At 39.1% G+C, this 25,439-nt stretch overlaps 1 long non-coding RNA gene across 2 annotated transcripts in view; it reads left to right on the top strand.

Moving 5' to 3' along the window:
- LOC108533123 (uncharacterized) overlaps positions 1–11,446 on the top strand; it is a 153,627-nt gene extending 142,181 nt beyond the window's left edge. For both annotated transcript variants that reach the window (XR_001886663.1, XR_001886664.1), the window contains exons 3-4: positions 8,856–9,023; positions 11,348–11,446. This is a non-coding gene — a long non-coding RNA (uncharacterized LOC108533123). The remainder of the gene's footprint in view (positions 1–8,855; positions 9,024–11,347) is intronic.
- The last annotated feature ends 13,993 nt before the right edge of the window (positions 11,447–25,439 follow it).

Below are 25,439 nucleotides of genomic sequence, written 5' to 3'. Positions count from 1 at the left end.
TATAGGAAGGTTGCCTGGTGGTGAGGTGGCAAATAGAGAGTCGTCCCTCCCAGAGTTTCAGGATTATTTTTTTAGATGCAGCCACTTAATCTGTTCTCAAAAATCCCCCGGAGCGGCACAGGCTGGGACCTGCTCTTATCTCTTCCCACAGGCACACTTTGTGGATACTCCCTGGGAAAAACACTACAGAAGAGGATAACATATGTATATATGTATATTGACATTTATATTTCAGTATAAGTATACACTTAAATATATGTGTACTTATACACACATATGTATATGTAAAGATACTATATATTAAAATAGAAAAGCAAAACTCCTGGATAGATTGTATTGTACAAAATTGAATTAATATATCAGAATAGAATTTTAATGTTAAGTGAACTTTTTCAAAGTGATATGGCAAGACTTGGTAAAATGGAACAGAAATAAGCAGTAATAAAGACAATTCAATTGTAAATGTGAGTTACGAAACACAGAAGAGTTGTGCTAAAGCAGAAGTTCCTAAAATGTAATCCCCGGAGCTACAACACTGGCATCACCTGCAAACTTGTTAGAAATTCATAGTCTTGCACCCACCCTAGATCTACTGAATCGGAAACTCCTGGACTGGAATCCAGGCATCTGTGTTTTAGGGTATATTCCCAGGGGATTCTGAAGCACTCAAGTCTGAAAACCACTGCTGTAGAAAACCAAACTGATTGATTGGGTTGAACTAAAAAATGGTTAGAGATAAAGAATGATTCATTGAGCCAGAAGATAGTGCTGAAAAACTCTATCAGAAGGCATTAGGAATGGACAAGGAGATGAAAGTATGTCAATGTTAACAGGCATGGTGGATAAAGTAGAAGGTCAACATCCATATACTAGAACATCAAAAAAGAGGAAGAAAGTAATGAATGGAGGGAAATAGCCAAAGATCTGTTGCCCAAGGACTTTGCAGAATTTAGAAAAGATCAGGGTATTTCACATAAATGTTCATATTTCCGTCTTTTTCTTGATAAATTAGAAGATCTGGCAACACTGGCCCACATTGCCACATAGCAGTTTACCCAAGCTGACTAACAGCTACTCCCTTGAAATGAGGCATTCAGAGGATGAGCATGTGGGCTCTGGTCACAGACTAGCTGGGATTCTACCCAAGCTGCACCACTTACTACCTGTGTAACTTGAGGCAACCTTCTGACCCTCAATTTTCTCATCTAGGTAGAAGGGATAAAAAGATGCTTATCTTATACTTGTTTTAAAGATTAAATGAATTTACATATACTCAACATAGTGTTTACAATGCCAACTATTATTTTTACTTGTCCTAGGCCCCACAACTCAGTATATGACTCTTGCTCTTTTCCTATATAACTTTGGTTGGTTATGACTTTGGTTTCTTTGTTAACATCTCTGGGCCTCAGTTTCCTCTTCAGAAAAATGAGATAATAAACTACCCCAACCTCCCATATATAGAGAAGTGAAATAATGTTTGTGGACATGACTTACATAAAATGGGAACTCGGTAAGTACTTAAATTTAGTCACTTACCTTCACATTCTGTACAATAATTAGCACAGAATGATGTGTTGCAGCCAGCCTACAGTGGTGCAAGAGAGGAAACTGCTAAAATTTAAGAAATTTTGAGGATTGGTTGTTAAACATAGCTATCCTTAAAAATTAAATCATCTAATCTTACAATTAAATAAGTTATAAAAACAAAGAGTAAATTCTCAAAAATTCATCTCCTCTTACTTTTGTGCTATATTTTACCAGAATCTATACTGTTGAGATTAGGTCTATTGTATCTATATAATAGAAATACTATGTGATGGTGTTCTACTGAGCATCTCTTCCCAACTTCTGGCCGAGTCACATTGTCTTGGCGGGTTGAAATTGGTCATGGTAGAAGAATTTATCCTGTGGAATTTGGCAAACACTTCAAATCAGAGTTTTATTTCCTCTTTAACAAGTTGAAAAATATTTACCAGAATAGCATTGTTAACATCCATAAAAATTGTTTGGAAAATAAAAACACATAAAATTATGTTTATTACCAGAGGACCTCAAAACACTGTGAAGTACTCATTGTGACCATAAAAAAGATGACTCCATTATAGTATTAATTTTCCCTGAAATTTACAGGCTAGGTATAACATTCAACATTTAATATATTTATCCTTAAAACCGCAAAGTTGTATACGTCCTAGAACTCTAAGAAATACGCTACACAAACATGTTTTTCTTCACCTGTAATTGACCCACTACAAGAAGTATTCCATTTACCATGTTTGAACAAAGATTTGTCTTTATAGTAACAGCTATGATTCTAAAGTTGTACTAAGTTCTTTATGCACATGGGCACAATTCTCACAACATCCTTATAAGGAAAACACTATTATTTCCCCTAAAGATATTAAAAAGTGATAGCACAGGTAAATCACTCTGAACACAGAAATATAAGGGGAATTTAAAGGTTTGCTTATTATTATGTAAAACCGACCCAAAACTTGGTGGGTTAAAAATCAACATTTGTTTCTCATACTTCTGGTCATTGGCTGAGCTTATCTCTTGTAGTTCTGCTCCATATGGCATCACCTAGATCATTAATGCAAATAAATTCAGTTATGGATTTCGCTTGGACTAAAACATCCAAGATGGCTTCACTCACATTTCCACGTGGCTTCATTCAACTGGGGTGGGCAGAACAACCAGGGCTGGGTGCACCTTTCTCATTCCACATGGTTTCTCCAGGCTTATTTCCATGGCTGCTGTAATGTATAGCCGCCAGAAAGGTAAAAAGGGGTGAAACAGAAAGCTGTCAGGATTCTTAAGTACCAGACCGTTTGTGTAGCACATTCAATTGGTCAAAGCACATTACAAGGCCAGCCCAGATTCAATAGGAAAGGAAATGGCAGCTGTTCCATCCTGCCCTGGAAAGGTCATGTCTCACTTCATCCATGTTTTATTTATGTAAACCCAAATTATGCAGCCCCTTCTTGGTGAGAGAAACAATGATCATATACACAGCCCCGAAGACCTATAGGGATCATCTGTAACTGATAACTTTATCATTATGGAGCTCCTTAATGTTTAAAGTTGGATTTTCTGTTACATGCAACTGAAGCATTCCTAATGATGAAGATTATGTGGAAAGATAAGACTGTAGAAAAGCAAATAAAAACTGCTCATATCAGATATGTGTGGTATATACTCTATATAAGACATGGGAGGAAAGGCTGTCTGCTAAACAATCCTTTGGGTGGCTTTTGCTTTTTTGGTGAAAGCACCACAGTCTAGAGTGTAGAACTCAACTTTGCAAACTAAGAAACTGAACTTGCTAATTCATTGAGGGCAATTCCATCTTTCAGTGCTAAAGATTATGTTATTCCAACTCATAAGGGCATAAAAATAAAATACCAATTACAATTTATAATGAATACTATAAATATTGAAGAGACAGAAACTTTGAGATAATCGTGGCATATACATTCTGGAATCAGAACAAGAGGAACTGGATGAATTAAATATTTAACAACAGGTAAAATAGCCTGATTCACCTACATTACAGTGAGAATGGTTTTGTCAACAGGACCAGACCACCAAAAGTCCAGTGGCTAGCCACTTCCTGCATCCACTTTCATGTCAAGGATATTTTGCTAGTGGGAGGGGATATACCCAAAGATGACTGATCATGTCCTTCTCTTCCCTGCAAGGTGCCGGACAGACATAACCGATGATGGTCTCTGTTACTCTTTTCTTTCTCTTTTCCACGACTGATCAAGCCCTTCTGTAAAAACCATTCAGTTGGCATGAGATTGTTTCCAAATACTTCTCTAAACAGAAATTCACCCCGATGAAGTTTTTAATCGTCTATGGGAAAATGAGAGAAATAAAGACACACATATACAAACCCCGATAGAGGTGTCTCACTTTGTTTGTACAGGCATATCATACATCACCTTCTCCCCTTCAGCAGTCATCTTTCCTGGGTGTCTTTCTACATCCACCTGTCAGTTGTTCCTTAGTGTCTTGTCCAGCCTCTATATCCAAATGAACTAAGACACAAGTAGATTGTGATTAGAGCCCCTTGGTTGGCTGCCTCTCCTTTTACGCAGATTATAATTGTTTCCTTCTTGATCTGTTCTCTTATTCGCCATTCCACAAACATACGAAGTTGTCGCTGTATATCCATCTATTAGGGAAGATGAGCTGCCAAACATTCCGTCTCCAATCTCAGCAGCTTAACATAATAAAAATTTATTTCTCACTCATGTAAACTTCTGGGCAGCTCAGTTAGTTGGGTCTCTTCCATGAGCTACCTTGGATACTCAGGCTTTTTCCATCTTGTAGCTCTGCCATCTTCAACACATGGCCTCTGAAACCACTACAGAAGGGGAAAATGAGGGAGAATCATAAATGGCAGCTGTATTATTAGCTTGTCCTGGAAAGGTCATACCTTAGTTCACTCTAATAGTGAACTCTAATAGTCTGACCCAAATGAGTTTTCCTGAGCATTTGAGACCTCTAAAAATAATAATAGATGAAGAAAGACACAAAATTGCACATTAAATATGATGTCTATGGGGCTCAAGAGAAAAGCTACTGGTGAATTAAATTCCTTATGTGGTCTCTCCTTAAGGATGTCTGTTTTACTTAACCTTACTTTCCTGATTTTAAACTGAGACCTTTCTTCAAAATACTCCTTTTCTAAATTATATTTTATGCATTCTTCTCCATGATGACCTTGTGAGTGGAAAAACAACTCCAACTATTTTTTCTCTGCTCTCACACCAATCAACACAGAAGACATCTGTGACCAAATGTGTGTGGGTTTTTCTCCACACACCAAGCAAGCAATCAATTCTGCAGCAGACACCAACCGGGTATCCTCCAATTTAATTCTGACACTATCTACTTGAAGACAGCATCAGAATCCACAGGTTGAGGGCTCAGTCTCACAAGACTTCCCCTCCTTCAGATGATAGCCACAAGTCTAGGCCTCTGAATGTCTGGCCCACCAGCTTCAAGTTGGGGTTCCACAATACCTCCATTGGGTTTAATTAAATTGCTGGAGCATCTCATAGAACTCAGTGAAACATCTACTTACATTTACCAGTTTATTATAAAGGTATTACAAAGGTCATAGAGATACATAGAGTGAGGTACAGGAAAAGGGGCACAGAGCTTCCATGCTCTGCTTGAGCATGGCACCCTCTAGGAATCTCTATGTGTTCAGCTATCTGGAAGCTCCCCAAAGCCTGTCCTTTTGTGCTTTTATGGAGGCTTCATTACATAGGCATGTTTTATTTAAGCATTGACTATTGGTCAATGATGATCAACTTAACTTTCAGCCATTCTTCCCACCTCTCCCCAGAGTTTAGGGGTGGGGCTAAAAGTCCCAATCCTCTAACCCTGGCTTGTATTCCTCATGACCAGCCCCCATCCTGAAGCTACCGAGAGCCTGCCAGTCATCAGTCAACTCTCTAGCGAAAAACATCACCTTGGAGATTCCAAGGATTTTAGGAGCTGTATGTCAAGAAATTGGGTCAAAGATCAAGTATATATTTTATAATATCACAGACCTCTATCAGTTATATTGCATTTTCCTAAATCTGATTTATTCAGCTTAGAATAACACCCTAGGGTAAAGGGTTATAGTAAGTTGTTCAAGGCAGCCATGGATGCACACAGGTCCAGTTGAAAAATCCAGTCAGATGACTTAGCGATACATCCATTTATCCTTCTGATTAACCAATCAGACTGGCATACATATTCACATATATCTTCTCATATCACAAAACATTTTCTAAAATTGAACAGTATCAAGAAGTCTTTAGTCTACACCAGGGATTAGCAAACTAGACCTTGGGGCCAAACTGGAATTATTCCCTACTTTTGTGAATGAAATTTTATTGGAACACAACCACACCCACTAATTTACATATTGCTATGGCTGCTTTTGTGCTACAATGGCAAAGATGAGTAGTTGTAATAGAGGTTGTATAGTTCACAAAGTCTATTATATTCATTATCTGGCCCTTTACAGACAAAGTTGATCAATGCCTGGTCTAAACTATGTGGAGAAGAGTCATATACTTAAGGACCCGAACAGCAATATTGTTGAGTGAAGTGGAACAACTAGAATATAAAAAGCAATATAATTTTTGTTGAACCAAAAGTATTCTCATACCAGTCTAAAAATATTCAATTTTAAAAACATGTAGGCCCCAAAAAATTCACAGTAGATTAGGCCCCTAGTTAACCAGTTTACAATTTATGAACTGAGTTCACAGGCCCAAAGAAAGACATTCCTCCACCACCCCATAATGAGCAAGGCTGCCTCTCAACAAACAAGCTTGGCCACAAGATCTTCTCTTTACTATGTGAAATAAGGTTACTTCCTTTACATCCTCAACGCCTCAGCCTCCTGTCCACACCCATCTTAAAACTGTGACTGCTTGGATTTCTCTTAAATAGGAAATGTGTCATGCTCAGCTATATCCCATTGTCGCTCTTCCAAACACACAAAGACTAAGAGAGCCCTGACATCACAGTTTATAATGGTTTGATTAGATGCTCACCATGGAGCCATCTTATTCCCTGGCCCATGGGGGGTGGGGTGTCATCCTTCATAATATTTTATTATTTGTAGTTTTCATGTCCTTACTCGGCAAATTTATAATTGGCAACCCTGGATTTTATTTTATTTTTAAACTGATTTATGAAATCCCAAAATATGGAAACCACTGGCCTAAGAGACACATAAAGTAGCAGTGTGAGGATGGCTTTGCTCATCTTTGCTTTGGTCCTTCTTTAGTGATTTTACATCATGTAAGCTCTCAGTTGTCCAAACTTATTCTTATGTCTAAATTCTTAGGGAACTTCTCACTGAAATCAGGATTTATAACTAAAAGCACAGACCAAGGAAATAACAGCTATTGCCAGCCCAGTCTCAAGGGAAAACTGAATCCTAGAGTGTTTTATGTCTTGAAGGAAGCCCTAAATCCAAGAGAAAGGCCTTGAGAACTATGTATGTAGAAGGCAGACATCAGAAACATGCTGCTTGTAGGACAGGAGAGTGGGAACTTGCATCTAGTGAATTTCTGCCATATCCATTTCCTTTAGCAAACCGTATAAAGTAGAGCTATCTCCAATTTATGAGTTAAAAACTTGAACCTTACCATGATTAAGCAAACTTGCTGAAGGTTAAACAAGTCAGTGATAAACTCAGTATGACTGAGGCAAAAGCTTTTGTTTCAGGTTGGAGCAATAGCTAACCTTTCTATTCTTTTATTTTGTTTTTGAGATGGAGTCTCATTCTGTCACCCAGTGGCATGATCACAACTCACTGCTACCTCCACTCCCAGCCTCAAGTGATCCTCCTACCTCAGCCTCCCAAGTAGCTGAGACCATAGATGAATGTCACCATGCCCAGCTAAGTTTTTGTATTTTTGGTAGAGATGGGGTTTCACCATGTTGCCTGGGCTGGTCTCAAACTCCTGAGCTCAAGTGATCCACCTGCCTTGGCTTCCCAAAGTTCTGGGATTACAGGCATAAGCCATCGTGCCCAGCCTACCTTTCTATTCTTCTTTTCTTGAAAAAAAAAAAAAAAAAAAAACCTAAAGTTTAAAAGGTTTATAAAATTATCCTAAATCAGTTGAAGCAAAGTTAGAGAAGAACCCAGGAAGATATCATAAAATTTCTTTAACAAACTCAAATCTTCAAGTGAAATCCATCCAGGAGTATAAGAGTGCTGCATGTGGTATTCAGCATCTCTGTCACCAGTCTTTGGGAAATTATAAATAGTTAAAGAGGTTACTACATACTAGGAAAGATAAAACGTCTCCACATTTTCAAGGAGAAAAAATGATGGGTTAGAGCAACCAGTGAATTAAAGAAATTCCTGGAACAATTTTAGATTTGGTTATTAAACAAGTTTATGAGCTCTTAGAAAAACAAGTAGTAGCATTTTATCTATCAGTTGGTTTACAGGAATCAGAAAGTTAGAAGGCCCATCTTGCAGAAAGAAAACGCTGGTGTGTGCTCCATAATTAAAAAGAGCAGACAACCATATGCTTGATCCTAATGTTGACTACTCAAAATTCAGTCTCAGGAGAGAAGCTCTGATTGGCCAAGCCTGTTCCCAAGCTGTGCTCTTGTTCTATCAGGGCAGATAAAAAGCGGTTCTGGATTCTTGGGCCATCATGGTCTGAGGAAGGAAGCTGGGTTTGCCTGTTTGCCAAGCCTACAGAAGTAGAGGGTTACAGTTCATTCTCTAAAAGGAAATCAGTGTGCATTTTGGAAAGAAAACAGGATTCTAGGCCACAAAAAAAATTGGCAATTGTCCTCAACAGTTGAAAAATAGGTTGGATTCATGACATACTTGCCTCTTTCATTTTAAAAGTATTTTGGACAAGTAGATACCATGTATGTGATTCATTCATCAAGGTCCTTGGAAGAGTTTCTCATGATACCCTTGCAAAAGATAGAAAATGGAAGCTGGCAGATAGTATATGTTCATAGCTGGTAGAATATTAAAACCATCATTGAATCTCAGTGAGGATTGCTCCCTGGACCAAGAGTGCTATACTCTTTTCCAGTTCAGCATTATAATAATCACTTGAGTGAGAAAAATAAAAGAGTTAAGACTCTTGTAGTTGCAAGTGACAGAAATTCAACCAGAAAATGTCAGAAGTGAGGCTGCAAGCACAGCTTGGATTATGAAACTTGACCAATGTGATAAAAATGTTGTCCTTTTCTCACCCTCTCTTGGCTCTGCTTCCTCTCTGTTGGCTTTATGCTATAAAACCATCTCCATATGGCGTTAAGGATGGCTCCATGACTCTATTCTTACATTCCATCAGGTTGGCAACTTCAGACAAGGAAAGTTTCCCCAGCAGAAGCCCTGAGATGACTCCTATTGTCTGCATCAGTATATGTGTTCAATCTTGAATCAATTGTTAGTGTCCAAGTTGATGGAGTGTTCTGGTTAGTCAAGCCAAAATCACGTACCCACCCATGGAGCCAGGGGGGTAAGTAAGCTCCCCCCAAACCACCTGGATAAAGAGAAGACATAGTACTCAAAAAATCATTGAGGTTTTGTTACAAAAAAGGGGGATTTTGAGTAGACAAAAATAATGAACATCTTTTAAAACATGATTATTCAATTTAGAGGTGGCACGAAACTGAGAGATATAGCTATTAATAATATTGACAGGATGGAAGTTCAAATGATTTCAGTAAGCTACTGGAGTGGGCTTAAACTAACACAATTAAATTTAATCAGAATAGAAGGAAAGTTTATCATTCGCATCAAAATCTCAGTTACGTAAGTAATGTTGGAGCTATTTACTTCAATGCCAAAGCATGAAAGTTTTAGTTGTCTACAAATTCAATTATTTATTAACCACCTAAAAAGCTAATGTAATTCTCTGCTGTTTTATAAAAGCTAAACTGCCTCAGTGATCATTATCCCACTGTATCATGCACTGCTTGAATATTTCTGGGTGTCTATTTTCGATGCTAGTCATTGACAGTAACTATATAACCAGAGGAAGATGCCCACAAGAAGAACAGACAATTTGTTGGCAAGCAAGTTATATAATATATCTAAAGTCAAATAGAAACAATTTTTTCCATGATTCACATCCTGTTTATTATAGATAAAAGTTGACTATATCATATCCAGAGTATATATACAGCATCCAGAGGTCAATCTAGTTTTTTCTTAAATACTTGGTATAGGCAAAAATGAAGTGAGCCTTGGCTAAGCCTTTATTGCCCAGGGGCAAAGTAATCTTTCAATATATTCTCTAGTAAACACACGTATCAAATAGAGTATCCTTTGTGTTTGATGTAAAAGAAACATCATTAAAATGTCTTTTTAACATAGACACACATAATCTGTATATACGGGTAAGTATGGGCATGGATATATACAAATACATACAAACTCAAACGCAAATACAAACAAATCCATACATCAGCGTATTTGTTTCACATGACTGTTAGGAAAGTATTTCTGCATAAGAACAACTAGCACAAAGTCCTGAAACTGTTCTAAACCATGGGGAACAACTGCACTATCTTAAATGTTGTCTTTTTGAAACTTCCTTTAGTGACACATTAACCTCTGTGTTGTTGACCACAGCACAAACCAGTTTTCCTCACTTCCTATTATCTTGTTCTCATTTTATAGTGAGACTCAGAGGGTGTCTGAGGGGAGGGAACATTTTGGTACAAAGGCAATTGGTGAACAGGAAAAGCAGCCCCCTTGCTGGTTACAGGTTAATAAGGACAGCAGGGAGAGGAGTTCCTTAGAATTCCCTTGAGCCAGTCAGCTTCCCTTGAGGTCAAAAAGTCCTACGGCAGCTTTAATTTGCTGTATAAAGGCAAGGAAAAGTCACTTCTGGTTTACCATAAAATAAAAAGAGCTCCTGATTGGATCAGAAACTGTAGAAATGCTTACGGTCAACTGGGTTCTGTTGGTTGTGGAGAGCTGATGAGGTTGGTTTGTTAGAACACACTTTGTGAACCATAAAATCTACAGAAGTAATTTATAATTGTTTGCCAAAGGGATTTTTCTAGGCAGCTTCTATATACTATATACTCTTTTAAGTACTTAAGTTAAATTTTAATTTTAACTACATTAGTTGAAATTGCAGTGGTTAAGTCTAAAACACATTGCTTTCTTTCTTATCTTTTTAGATAAAATATATTTGACCAAACATAGTCTTTCTTATACAACCTAATGGGATCATTTATAAACATCAGGTTTTGAAATATGGTCAAATATATACTAATTGCCATTTACTGAAAATTTGTTGTGTGCCAGGTATTGTGCTAAGCCCTACACAAAAAATTAGATGATTTAATCTGCAAAAACAACCTGCGAAGTCAGTGTTATGCCCATTTGCTTACTTTACATATAATGAAACCATGGTCTAGAAAGCTTAACTCACATGAAGTTAAACAACCAGTAAATAGTGCCCATAGAAGTAGAATCTAGTTGTGCCAAAATACAAAATCCATGCTTAAAATCACCAGTGTATACCTCACAGTAGTGCTCTCAGAAGAGTGCTGTGTTGGCAAATGTTTAATAAACAGCTCTCCAGAAAAAGTATATATATGCACACACATACCACACACACACACATATACATGTGTATGTAGTGTATATACTTTGTAATAAAGTATATATATGTTTTATTATAAATTTTACTGATATAAAAGGAATTAACAGAAGTTAGAATAACTAAAATACATAATTTAGTATTATAATTATTATAAATTCCGTATCGTCAATTGAATATCAGAGAAAATACTTGATAATTTTTGCCTAATTCTTTTATTGCAGACAGCTACAATAGAAACTTTTGGAAGGAAACATAGGAGAAAATCTTTGTAATTTGGAGCAAAATGGACATTTCTGCAAAGCATTCTCAGACATGAGACCAAAAGCATGACTCATAAAAGAAAAAATAAATTGGACTTTATTAAAATTGAATTTTTTTTTTTTTTTTGCTTCAAGAGACACCATTAAGAAATTGAAAAGATAAGCCATGGATTGGGAAAACTATGTGCAAATCATATATTGGACAGAGGACTTGTACCCAGAATATACATAGAACTCTCAACACTCAATATTAACAAAACAAACACACACTTAATAAAAACTGAATAGATTTGAACTTATATCACCTTTGAGCCAAAAGGGATAATAGGGATGGTAAACGTGCCTATGAAAAGATGTTTGACACCATTAACCATTAAAAATACAAATTAAAGCTCTGATGAAATACCACCACGCACCTATTAGATAGCTAAAATAAACAGTACTGACAATATCAAGCGTGACAAGGATGTAGAAAAGCTGGAACTCTCACACATTGCTAATGGAAATGCGAAATGACACAGCAGCTCTGGAAAATAGTGTGGTATTTTCTTATATCATTAAACATACACTTATCACATGACTCAGCCATCTCACTCCTAGGTATTTAGCCTAGTGAAATGAAGACTTATGTTCATGCCAAAATCTGCATGTGAATATTTAAAGCAGCTTTATTCATAATTGCCAAAAGCTGTAAACAGCCCAGAGATACTTCAGCAGGTGATAAAGAAATTGTGGTACATCTATACAATGGAATACTACTCAGTGATGAAAAGAATTGAACTATTGTGCCTGAAACAACTTGAATGTATCTTAAAGGCATTCTGTTGAATGAAAAAAAGTCAGCCTCAAAGATTAAATATTATATAATACTATTTCTATTAAAATCTCATAAAGAGAAGACTATAAGGATAGAGAACAGATTAGAGGCTGCCAGAGATTAGGTATGACTGGAAAGTGTGACTACAAAGAGGTAGTGTGGGCAACTTTTTTGAGATGATGGAACTTTTCTGAATTTTGATTGTGGTGTTGGTTATATTAATCTATCTATCTATATATAAAAACTCGTATTACTATATACCAAAAGAAAAAAAGTAAAAATCAATTTTACTGCATAATTTTAAAATTGAATTAAATTTAGAAAGTTAAACGTTATAAAAACTTTTAAAAAGTCAATGGATACTATTTCTGTGGTTTTTTGGTTCTGTTTTGTTTTGCTTTTTTGTCTCAATTACCTCCAATTAGGTTACTTTGGTAGTCTGTGATTTCTAATGAATTCAAGAATAAGTGTCCGCTTTGCTATGTCCTTTACCATTTTGGGCAAAACCACAACTTAATTTGCTCTACTGTACATGACCTTCCTAAGTATGGGAGAGTGTGTTTTGGTTCAGTACCAAGCACTTCAACAATTTGCGGGGTTCCTTAGTACCCTATACCATTCATGAAATTCTTACCATTTGCAATTCTATTCTTACAACTTCTGAAACTGGTCTTACCGTCTGACCATCTCTTTTCCTCTGCTGTTGACTATATATAGCTCCAAATTATCTCACTAAGTTCTATATGGCCCCTCTGGACCATCTGAGATAGCAAGAGAAGGCTTGAAGCCTACGGAGGGCGCTCCAGGCTATGTGATCTCCAGAGGTAGAAGCCCCTCTCAAACATCTGTTAGATGTGGTATCAGTTGCCAGGTGATGGGACTTACCAGACAGAATGTCTGCATCTCTACTGCTTAACTCTGATCGGTAAGAGGTTCAGACATGATCATTCATTACGCTGCTTCATAATGTTCTTCTTAACATTAGTAAGGACATACAGGAGAGATTGTTATCCATACATATTTTGAAAGGTGAATTCTAAACACTTAAACACAGTAGCTTACTTTAAGGCAAGAAATTCCCAATAGAATATTCACTAGCATCAATTCTGGTTTCTTGGCTTTCCTGCATTTCTCTTCAAATGGTTTTGAGGACACCTCTATTTCGGAGGCTACTCCTAGTGGTTTCCCTGTAGAAAAAAACAACCTGGGGAATTCTGTATTTTAAAACACACATTGTAGGCAGTTTAGCCGTAACAGTGTAATCACTGATAAGATACTTTATAATTCTTCAATGAACATCAGTGTGGTGCCACCAGAGGTTGGGGGAAGAAATTTCTCCTAGACCCAGCTGCAACTGGTGTCCCACAATCCTCACTGGGATGAAGCACACCCGATGCCTCCCCAGGGGTAGTTTTAGCCATGCTTGCTGAAGGGCACACTGGAAAGACCTAACATTGACTCAAAACAGTATCTTTATCTTATTCAGCGAGGGTCGCCTGTAATATCCAATACTTACAGCTGATGCTGGGAACTTCTGTCTCCTCTGTCAGGTATTCTTATACATTTTAAACCTGAAGCTGGTGTAATCACCAGTCTTATTTAGTGTTTCTGTGTTCCACACACATTCTAATCCTGAAATTCTCAACCCCACTACAATTAGTACCACATTCAGACTATGAGACTGGGATAAACTGGTGTTATTTCGATATCTCTTAAATTGCTCTCTAACCAACAAGACTCTTAGAACATTTCCCAAAAGGTAGAAAAACGCTTTATGCTTAGTCAACAACTGAGATATGGGAAGGAAACTACTTACTCCTAGCTAGTAGCTTTGTCTTCTACCTCTCATCCCATTCTACAGGCAGTTGGGGAATCTGCAAAGTCCATGCTTTGAACACTGAATTACCGGCTTTATCCCTCCTCCTATTTCCACCCTCACTGCTCCCAGTTGATTGGGTTGGATCCAACCTGGAACTTCAAATCTTTTCCCCAAAAGCTCATGATCCATCTTTTCTCAAGTCGGAGAAGGATTCTTTGCATAGGTGAAGTTCTCCAATGATCTTAATTCTTAGTGCTCACAATAGTGAAAGGAACTCGGGTGCCCTTGTTAAGGGAAGATTCTGAGCTTATCTTGGAGTTTCCTTTAGTCTTCTTGCAGATGAAGCTGATGGGTTTCTGATACCTACCATCTTTGATTGGGCTCACACCACAAGATGCCTAGTTCTTTTATTATTTCTGCATTTAGTCATGCAGCATGGTCATTTGAGACTCTCTTCAACACTTGCTTGCTTTTCTCCCAATGTTCTATCTTCCATTTTTCTCTCCATCCCTCCATTCCCAGAGCTTTACACAAAAAAGTGTTTCATATCATTGTAGACTAGAAGTTTCTTCATTTTCTCTCTGCTAGGTGGTCAAGACCTTATGATGAGTTTACACGAGGTTTTTTTTCATCGGCTAGGGATTTGTTCAGCTATTGGAAGTCAGTCAAGCAGAAATCTGTACTAACCAAGACAGAGTGGACACAAGCGATACTCTCTTTTTGAATAGGTGTCCAAAGATTTGAAACCTTAAAATCTAACCTGCTGAGCAGCATAGAGCCACAGCTACCTAAGTGCTCTAAACCTTGAACTTCTACCATGCCCTTACTCATAAAATAGAGAAGTAGTAATACAAGATCGATTTTAATTCTTTTAATTCTCAGATATAAGAAGACAAAACCCTAATATTATAAAATTTTCTGGTAACTTCTTGTTTTGATGGTTTCTGGCTTGGAGGACTGGAGGTAGAAAATTAGCCATGTATATATTTTCAACTTCAGGGAAAATGTATAAACCTAGCTTTTTGGATCTAAGGTCAAGAACTGTAGTTGCTTGTTACTGCTTTACTTGGCTTAATTCTCTCTGGCCTTTGTAACATCTAAATAGTGTTACTGTATCCATCAAGGTCAAACTAGGGATTACAAACCACTTGAGTATTTGAAACAGAAAAAATACAATGCAAGAAATTAGTTACTCAGATGATGGAAGCTCTGGAAGCCACACAAGGTACAAAAGGCAACCTGGGAATTAGTAACAGAATCCTCTACCACCCGCTGGCCGGAAGGACAGAGGAAAGAGGTGGCTTTACTGATGCTTAAAGATTGGGATCACGTGGTGACAGATAGAAGCACTGCAAGAAAGAGCTGCAACCAACAAGAAAACACAGCCATGGCAGGGGTGCTGTCCAAAATGGAGAAGGGGTAAAAGTCAGAGAGAAATACTATTAATTTTTTCCTTCCTGTCACTCTCTGGTCTCTTAGTAGTGGCTCCCATGGGCCAAACCTGTTCAGAAGCAAGATAATGTGGGATGCTGGAAAATCCATCCTGGTGGGATCAGCCTCCTTCCTCCACAATAGCAAGCAGGTGATGGAAAGGATACATGGTGAATCTGTGGGAAAGGAGACCCAGGACCAGCCTGGTTAGTGTGAGACACGTTACAAAATGAAGAGATGGTTGGACCTGATTTTAGGACTTCTCCTTCCTACGATGGAGAATTTGTAATCAGGTTGGGAAGCCCTCTGCCACATGCAGGAGCTAAAATAGCAGCCATGGTAAGGATATAAGCAGTTTGGGAGAGCTTCATAACAGTGACTTCAAATTCTCAGCCTTCTCTCATGAACCAACTCAAGGCAATGACCCTCTAAGCTGATGTAGTTCTGTTGTGTTCCTGTGTGTGAGACAGTCTATTCCCATATTTCCCTAGTGTGTTCCAAGTCACAGTTCATTTTATTCCTTGCCTGCATCACTCGCTTTTACACTCCTTACAAAATCATGTACTTCTGGTACCCAATGGTGTCTGGCGCAGGTTGCCTATTGTAAGGTGTCTTTCCCTATTTCCAGTGTAGGAGCCAGAATCTTTTGTTCCTCTCACAAGCCCACCTGCCACTTTACCCAGTGATCTTTGATGCCTTTCCTAGTACTGTCTAACTCTCTTTAAAAATATGAAAACAGTTACTATGGAATTCTATGCAATCCTCCATGGCCTCCTTCTTCCAATAACTCCGAATGGAAATTCCTGTCAGGGAATAGCCCGATAAACACACATTATCCCGCAGAAGAAGGACTTTCTGGTTGGATCGGTCAAAGTTTACTCAGGAGCACGGAGGTCATTCCAGGTACTCAGGTAGAAAGAACTTAATATGGGGAACTAGATACAATGGTGTTGAAGGTAGTAAAAAACCAAAGGCCAATAAGGCAACAGCTTGAATTCACTACTACTGCTAGTAGGACAAGAGGAATAAAGAGAATAATTGGATTAATTAGAACCCAAGAATCAGAGCCATCCACAGGAGCTCATCGATAGCAGAGGTTTCCTGTTGGGAGCAGGAACCAAGCTTGAGACACAGCCCCTGCCAGAGCCCATGTCTGAAACACAGAGGAAAAGGGATAAAAACCTGGCTTCCTCCTTCTGTCTGTCCTCCAATCTCTCCAGTGGTTTTCGTTGACTAAACCAAACCAGAAGCCACTTGGCAAGAGAGTCCAGGAAATGGAGCTTGCAAAGGAAGGGCATGGGAAGGATTTAAAAGGAAACCAACAAATAACCCAGCATACGAGTTGCAATGTTTGTTCTCAATCAAGTCTTATACTTTTCCGTAGTTCTGAGATTTTTGCTATCTGCTGCCAAAAGTTTTTGGTTCCTGAGGGGTCCACTCTTGACACCCCAGCATCTTCCTGCTAGTGGTTTAAAAGACATGCAGATGCAGAATGTCATGGGCCTGGGTCTAGTGTATTGGTCCTTTTTTTTTTTTTTTTTTTTTTTTTTATTCAATGTTAAGCCACAATTTAGTAATCTGCTGTTACCTCTACCCTCCATCCCATACTCCTAATGTGCCACTCCTCACTCAACTATGACTGTCTATTCACAGCCATAATTTGTGGGAGGGCATACTGGTAGAATGTTGATTTGCTAACAGAGCATGTGTGCAATTGTTTGTGAAGGTTGTATACATTATTGATATATCTTTCACTTTTAGTCACTGGCTGGTCCACCAAGGTGCTTCTATAGCTGATAGCTCCCTCTTTCTTCTACCACTCTCCTTCATCATACCAATATTTTTTCCTTTGTTTACCTTCATGGGGTCTTTTACGCTTCCTTGCCGGTTCTAAAGCATGTGTAAAGAGCAGACACATCAATGTAAATGGTTTATATTTACTGTGAAAACATATAAAATATTTATGAATTATTAATGTCATTTCTAGGGCCACAATAAATCTCTCTTTCTCTCTCTCTCTCTCTCTGCGTGTGTGTAGTGTGTGTGTGTGTTTCTCTCTCTCTGAAGTGTAACCCTTCCTTCAATATGGTATACATTTCTCAGACTGATTCTGCTACTCACTCAGGAGGGATTGTTAAATTATACTTGTTTTGCTTCAGTTTGTAATCTTTTCAGTGTTCTGTTTTTTCAAACTGGATTGTTAGATTATGTAAGGGTCCCCACTCCCTTTGTTCAGGGGACAGCATTTGGTGGGCTATAACACAGAAGAGGTCCTTCAGACTTGTTTGACAAATAAGAGGAGAGGGGCAATGGTGAGTAACCAGGAACTGGTACAGATAAAAAGGCTCCTCACCTTGGGCCAAAAGGTGCTACCTGGTACCACCTCCACTTCCTGCTTTTGCTCAGGAAGAAAACCTGAAAAGCAGGGAAGAGTCTTTGCCTTGCCTTCCTCACTCACAAACCCCTTTTTTGAGAACTGCCATCTTGTTCCCAAGATGGGCCATATACTTGTCTCTATTTCTATTGCTCCAGCTCTTGTCCATGCCACCCAGACAACTATGATGGCCTCTCCTTAGATATTACCCTATACATTAGTTTTGCATTATTGGATAAATGGAATCCTATAGTTTTCATTTGGAACAATTTTGTCTTTGGAATCTTTTACTTAACATGATGCTTGTGGAATTCACCATGTAGTTACATACAGCAGTATTTTATTCATTCTTTTTGCTGAATATTATTCCATTACTTTTGCCAGTTTGAATGGATTTCTTTCTTACAATCAAGTAGGCCATGACTGAGGGAGATAATGAAGCATGGAATTGTCTTTCCCAGAGAAACCACAGGCATGGAATAAGAGGTCCCTGTGGAGGCCTTTTCTGTCCTTTCTTCATCAAGCGGGGACATTATTTTCCTATTCAGAGAACTTCAGAACAACACTGAGTTTCGCTGAGTGGATTCAGAGTTCCATATGGCAGCTGTCTCAGTTCCTGGCATGAGGCCAAAGGATGACAGTTCTTATCTTCTTTCATGTTCTTTTGCCCAACCTCGGGGAATATTTCTTTACCCTGTGATTGCTCATATCTGAAAATCTTACTCACACTGTACAATCTTCCATCAACCCAGTGCCATGTGGTGTTAACCCTTTGCATGCTGCAGTGTTGAGCTGCAAACCTAAACTTTTCTTGTAGTAATCCAAGGTGGCCATAAAGTCTTGAGGCAGACAATATTATTTTGTCATGTATGTTCATATAATATCAGCAAACCATTCGTTAATGTCTTTGCCTATCTTCCAGACATGGTGGTTGCTTTGTAGAATCAAAATTTCTGTTACCTTTTTTCATAATTAGTTAAGAAATTCAAGTAGAGCTAAGGAGCCAGGTGAAGCCACTGTGATTTGGGCAAGATTCGTGTTATTAGACATGTACTTTCAGACATGACATGTGCTTTCAGACATACAGTTCTGTTTGGCCAGAGTAGAAGAGAATGGGTGGTGCACACTTTTATTATGTAACTACACCCTGTTTTTCCCATTGGTAATAACATCTTAAGGAGCACAGGGAAATTCAGGAAGGAAAATTTCATAATTTCAAGAATAGTTACTGAGTAAATTATTCTTCAGAATAAATCTGAGAAATGGATTGTCATACCAAAACCAATAGAAACTGAAGCATGATAATGTCAATGCGTATTTTTCCTGATATACTGTAGAGCCATAGTTTTAAAAGCCTGCTTTTAATTTTGCTAGCTGAATCTCTTTTATCATGCTGCCACTGTCCTCATGAGATGCCTCAAAATCCTACGGACTCTTGCCTGGCAATGGAGAAAAATGAGGGTGTTTACCACTAAGAAAGCCAGTTAAAGAAGTAACTGATGGATTATCTGACCCATAGATGAAACAAAATGGATATTACTTCATGTCTTCAAGTATCTAGGCATGAATCGGAAAACGAACTCGCAGTCAGATTTCCCGGCTTTTTATGCAGGGAAAATCAGTTGCAAAGCATAGTCAGAGAAAAATAGTAAATGGTCATTTGTCTGCTGGGAGATAAAAGTCTTACTTAGATGTCAAGTCACATTCAAACTGGTTGATCCCATGGAGACTGACTCCATCCTGTGGGACATTTCTTCTCTCCTCCTGTCTCTACCTTTCTTTTCTCTGTCTCTCCTACCCTTCCTCTTTTTATTTGCCCTCACTTAGGGTACAGATACAGGTTTTGTAAGGCTGAAGTTTAATTGACAGTCAGGGGCCAGAGGAAGAGGAAGATAGTATTATAAAAGTTGCAATGAAGTAAACATTTATCTGAAATTAAAAAAAAGAACTAAATCACCAGAAATTGCAAATGTTTAAATGTTGAAAATCCTTCAACATTATATAACACCAAAAAAGTAGCATTATGTTTTGTAATGAACTGCTTTATACGTTTTTCCTACATGATTGGCTATATTCCCTTTGATTGCCCTTTGATACGACAATGGATTTTATATATACTTTTAATAGAAAATAGAAAGATAATTTAGTTTTGGGCTAGCATGGTTGATCAAAATCTATTTTTTATTAAATGAAATGCATGAAATGCAAAAACCCACCTCACACACAAGCGCACCCATTTTTTTTTTTTTTTTTAGTTTTTAGTACTGCAACAAGCTCATGCCTTACAAACACAGAAATTGTGATATGTTTTGTTTCACTTGTTCTCCATCAAAAATGCACAGTGCCTTTATAATTGTTTATGTTGGGAAACTCGGTGTATTCTGCTAGCAGAGAACTTGCATTTTGACAAGGACTGAATGCTCCACTTATAACTACACACACTGTAGACCAGCTTCAGAGTCCTGCCTTCAAGCCTTGTGTCTTGTCCACCACCCGTACAGCTGCCATGTCAGGTATCGCAGGCCGTATTCATGCCCTGATACAAGGTGGACCCTGTACCTTCTTGTCAAGGCACTGGATGAGTATACACAGCCGGCAACAGGAGTATTTCTGGAAGCCATTACTATACTACAGTGGAAAACGATAACTTCTTATACATTATACATGTGACTATGAACCACTTAACTATTTCCATTAAATAATTCAACTTTCCCTTCTATATATCATCCCCCAAACACTCACCCCCATTCAACAGCACCTAACACAAAGGGAATTGTGGTGGAACAGAAGTTAAAGTGGAAAGAGACAGCTGTCTTAATTGATTATGAAGCATTTTTTTTTATCTGAAAATGTTTCCAAATCAAAAGACCATAGAAATTATTTTTGAAGTCTGTCCCAGGGTGTGGGATGGTCTGTAGGAACTAGGTCCCTGACATTTGAACTTCCTGGCAAAGCTTCCTTCCTCAATGTTGGCAATGGCCAACATAGTGTCTGGACTTCTGCTTTCCCAACCCAGAAATGTGAAGCTTCTGGTTGCTGAGGAGGTCCTAGCCCTCAGGTGGAATGGTGCCATGTGTCCTGGAGCCCAGATACTGCCTGGGCAGAGAGGTCTGATGACACACAGAGATGGGTGTTGGCCTAGGCTTTCTAGATGAAAACAGCGTGACTGATGGCTACTGAGATGGAGCTTTGGAAACTGGGTCCTTTCAGCCCATGGATGAAGCCTGAGATGTCATGCCCAGTGTTCGAAGCTTACAGACCCAGCTCAATTGACTAAAAAGAAGCCTCGCTTTGTGCATTTAACTCTTCAGTGTTTCCTCCCTCCTTCCCTCCCTCCCTTCTTCTCTCCCTCCCTCTCTCCCTCCCTCCCTCCCTTCCTCTTTCTCTCCCTCCCTCCCTTCCTCTCTCCCTCCCTTGCCCTTTCTTTCTTTTCTTTACTTTTTTCCTTCCTTCCTTCCTTCCTTCCTTCTTTCATTCCTTCCTTCTTTCCTTCTTTCTTTCATTTAATCATCCTGATAGGACACAGAACCAAAAGTTTGAACACTTGGTTTTCATTCTGATCTACCACTCATAGCTGTGTGTCCTTGAACGATCCCTTCACGCTTCGGAATCTCACTTTCATTATCTATAAAAAAAAGCAAGTGAACTTGACAGTCTCTTGGTTTCCTGCCCTCACTAACATCTGATTTTTCTAGGTCTTAATAGTATGCCAAATCACATGTGATGTTGAAATGTGTGAGGTTATGTTCTCACCACTGAGTCACTCCCACTCAATCTTTATAAATGTAAGCTAAATATTCAGTATGTAGTGTGAACCTGGCATTACACAGGGTGCTTCACATGTGTATCTCAGGTAATTCCGCAACAACTAATGTTTTCAGAAAAAAATGTGTCTGTCACTTGAAATGTCCCAGGTACTATGAAGAGCTCTTCCAACAAAGCCCACATTGTGTCAGTCAGTCCTCATGACCACCCTAATAGATGTGTGATATGACTGTCTTCCTTATTTTAGAGAAGAGGAAACTGAGGCACAGGAAATTTGAGTACTGGAGTGTCAAAGTCATACGGCTAGTAAGTGTTACGGTCATTACCTTCAATTATCTCTAAGCCACAGATGATAGCAATTAAATGATTTACCCAGGATTATTCACCCCAGGTGGCAGAGATAGAAATAGAATTTCATTACCTCTAGATAATGGGACAGCATAAGAAAACTCAACTCACTTGAAGTTCTTTCCAATTGACAAATGTAGCTGGCAATTTATTACTCCAGAGAAATACTTTTTCCTGTTGCTTTTAGATTTATCTGTTGTTAACAGGGGGAAACTAAAGTATCAATTGTGTATAAAGAGTGAGGAAAGAATTTGAGTTTTACAGGTTATCACTTAATCTTTGAATCCGGTTTTATTCGGTAATATTTTGAAAACTACTCAGGCCAAAAAATCCGGATAAAACTACTGTACTGGCATCAAAAATGGAAGAAATGGTCAATGCTGTTCCCTACATTCTAGGCATTTCCCTGGGCTTAGATAGAATTTATTTCAGTGTTCCACCAGGTGGTGCTCTGGTGAAGACATGGTTCTCAGTCTCTCCAACCCCTTGACGTTATGCTTGGAAATATTTTGAGTAGATTAAGTCATTTCTCCTAAGAAAGAGGCTGCCCAGTAAAAGGAATTTGGTTGCCCATTTTGCCAGTAAGACACAACGTGCACACAGAGAAAAGTCCACCATCAGGAATCCTCAGATAAAGGACAATAGTCCCTGAAAAAGTCAGTTCAAAAACATCTTCTAAAGAGGTATTAGAACAGTGGTCTTGGCTGAGTCTTGTGGGACTAGAATCAGGAATTTAGAGCTTGTGTTTCTGCTACTAATCTATGAGTCATTTGGAGAATCTCATTCTTCTCTGGACTGCAGTGTCCTCACCTATAAAATGTGTATAAGTGTACTGGGATGGTGGGGAGGGGGTTAGACTGTATCAGGCTTCTATAGGGGTCTCATAAGCCCAGTCAATGGAATTTGTAGTCCAACCTTCTGAAGTTGTGGAAAAAACTTTGTGTGTACACATATTTTTCTGGGAAGAAGGTCCATTGCTTTTGACAGATTCTAATCAGAGGCAAGGAGTCCTAAAATGTTAACATCTGGATCAGATCATTTCTAAGGTCCTCTCCAAGCTTCAATATTCTATGATGCTATAATCTTTCTGGGAAGGAATTTGTGGCTGTCAAATTAATTGGATGATATCCCCAACTATGTTCTAGCCACTTCCTTTCTTATGTACTCTCTAATGGTTTTGTTAAGGCAGTCACACCTAAGTTCACGGAGTCCTGCAACACCCTCTCTACTAGATTAGGTGGCACATCATGTGACGGATGTGGTTCATTAGGGAGCCAAGACAGACCAGAGGAGCTGTGAGAGCAAGTAGCCAGATCCCACAGGAGCTCAGTGGTGGAAGCAGGTGCTAATTACCATCCTTTGGAGGAACAGGATATGCATTTTTTGGGAGTGGGTAAGAATTTCTGGTTAGACAAGCTCCAAATTCTTTGGCCTACTTTGAAGGCACTGCCCGTTCCATTGGCTAGGATGAGATTTTGTTTCCTGATGAGCACCAGCTCAGCCAGGAAGGAAGGCTCAGAAAAGGAGGTGTGGATATTCTTTGAGGAGGAATTGTCATGCAAATAAAGGCTCCTTCCCAACCCAAGGTGTAACTGTGAGGGAGTGTCAAGGTCCCACCTTTCTGGCTCAGGAAAAACATATCTCTTACTTTTTTACAGGAGTAGGTTTGGTAGCTGAGTAATGTAATTATATAGATAATAGATTACCAACAAACACTGAGATTTCAACCTGTTCTGGATATATATTATTTATGAGGGGAGGGGCTTGGAGAAAAAGGGCAGGAATATTTGTTGGGATGTAGTCAATGGGAGAACCCCATTATTAAACAGAAAGTACAGTCCAAGCATTGCACCCACAAGAGGAATTCAATGTAGGGAGATGTTGGGAGTGGAGATCAGTGCTTGGGAGAGAGGAGCTGGGAAAGAAAGCAATTCCTCCAAAGGTTCTAAGTCAGCATGTTGTCCAGAATGGAAATTGAGTATAGGAAGGGAGATCCTTTCTTGGACTTTGGAATATCTAGACTGGTTACCTTTCAGAATGATCAGACCACCTTCCCTACCTATTGCCTAGGCCAATGGTTCTCAGCCCTGGTTCTGCATTAAAATCACCTTTAAGAAATTTAGCAATCTCTGGGCCAGGTGCAATGGCTCAAACCTGAAATCCCAGCACTTTGGGAGGCCAAGGTGGGTGGATCACTTGAGGTCAGGAGTTCGAGACCACCCTGGCCAACATGACGAAACCCCGTCTCTACTAAAAATACAAAAATTAGTCAGGTGTGGTGGCATGTGCCTGTAATTCCAGTTACTGAGGAGGCTGAGGCAGGAGAATTGCTTGAACCTGGGAGGCAGAGGTTGCAGTGAGCCAAGATCATGCCACTGCACTCCGGCCTGGGTAGCAGAGAAAGACTATGTCTCAAAAAACAAAAACAAAAACAAAAACAAAAAATGTAGTGATGTCTTGGTTTCACCCTAAGTCAATAAGTCAGAATATCTGAGGGTGGAGCCTGAACATTGCTATTAAAAAAATTATTTCCTTGTGACTTTAATATGCTGCCAACGTTGAAAACCACAGGCCTAGACCAATGATGGAAAACATGGAACATGCATGCTGATAATCCCCTCCCAAGTTCATGGAATGTGTTTGTTTAATTACAACAGTCTTTGTGCACTACAGAACTTGTGCACGATGCCTGGAACATAGCAGTTGCTCAATAAACAATTATTAAATCTAGTGATCTTTGGGGGCAAGATGGGGTGGCAATATCTTTCAGCTCAGCACCCATTTTAATTTATTCCTTTTCATTAAAGGGTCAGTGAAAAATCTTTTTTTTTTTTTGAGACGGAGTCTCACTCTGTCACCCAGGTTTGAGTGCAGTGGCGCAATCTTGGCTTACTGCAAGCTCCGCCTCCCGGGGTTCACCCCATTCTCCTGCCTCAGCCTCCCAAGTAGCTGGGACTACAGGCACCTGCCACCATGCCTGGCTAATTTTTTATATTTTTAGTAGAGATGGGGTTTCACTGTTTTAGCCAGGATGGTCTCAATCTCCTGACCTCGTGATCTGCCTGCCTCGGCCTCCCAAAGTGCTGGCATTACAGGCGTGAGCCACCGCGCCCTGACCTTTATTTTTTTATAGACAGATTTTCACTCTTGTCACCCAGGCTGGAGTGCAGTGGCGTGGTCTCTGCTCACTGCAACCTCCGCCTCCCAGTTCAAGTGATTATCCTGTTCAGCCTTCCAAGTAGCTGGGATTACAGGCAGCTGCCACCACGCCTGGCTAATTTTTATATTTTTAGTAGAGATGGGGTTTCACCATATTGGCCAGGCTGGTCTTGAACTCCTGACCTCAGGTGATACACCCACTTTGGCCTCCCAAAGTGCTAGAATTACAGGCATGTGCCACTGCACCCCACCATCCTTTCTATTTACCATTCTCCTTCTATTTGAAGTATTCTTCCTCTCTTTTTTTTTTTTTTTTTTTTTTTTTTTTTTTTTTTTTTTT

This window comes from Rhinopithecus bieti, unplaced genomic scaffold (assembly GCF_001698545.2).
Source record: "Rhinopithecus bieti isolate Rb0 unplaced genomic scaffold, ASM169854v2 scaffold_65, whole genome shotgun sequence".
Lineage (NCBI taxonomy): Eukaryota > Metazoa > Chordata > Mammalia > Primates > Cercopithecidae > Rhinopithecus > Rhinopithecus bieti.
Note: the sequence above shows the minus strand (reverse complement) of the source record. Positions and strands in the feature narration are given on the sequence as shown.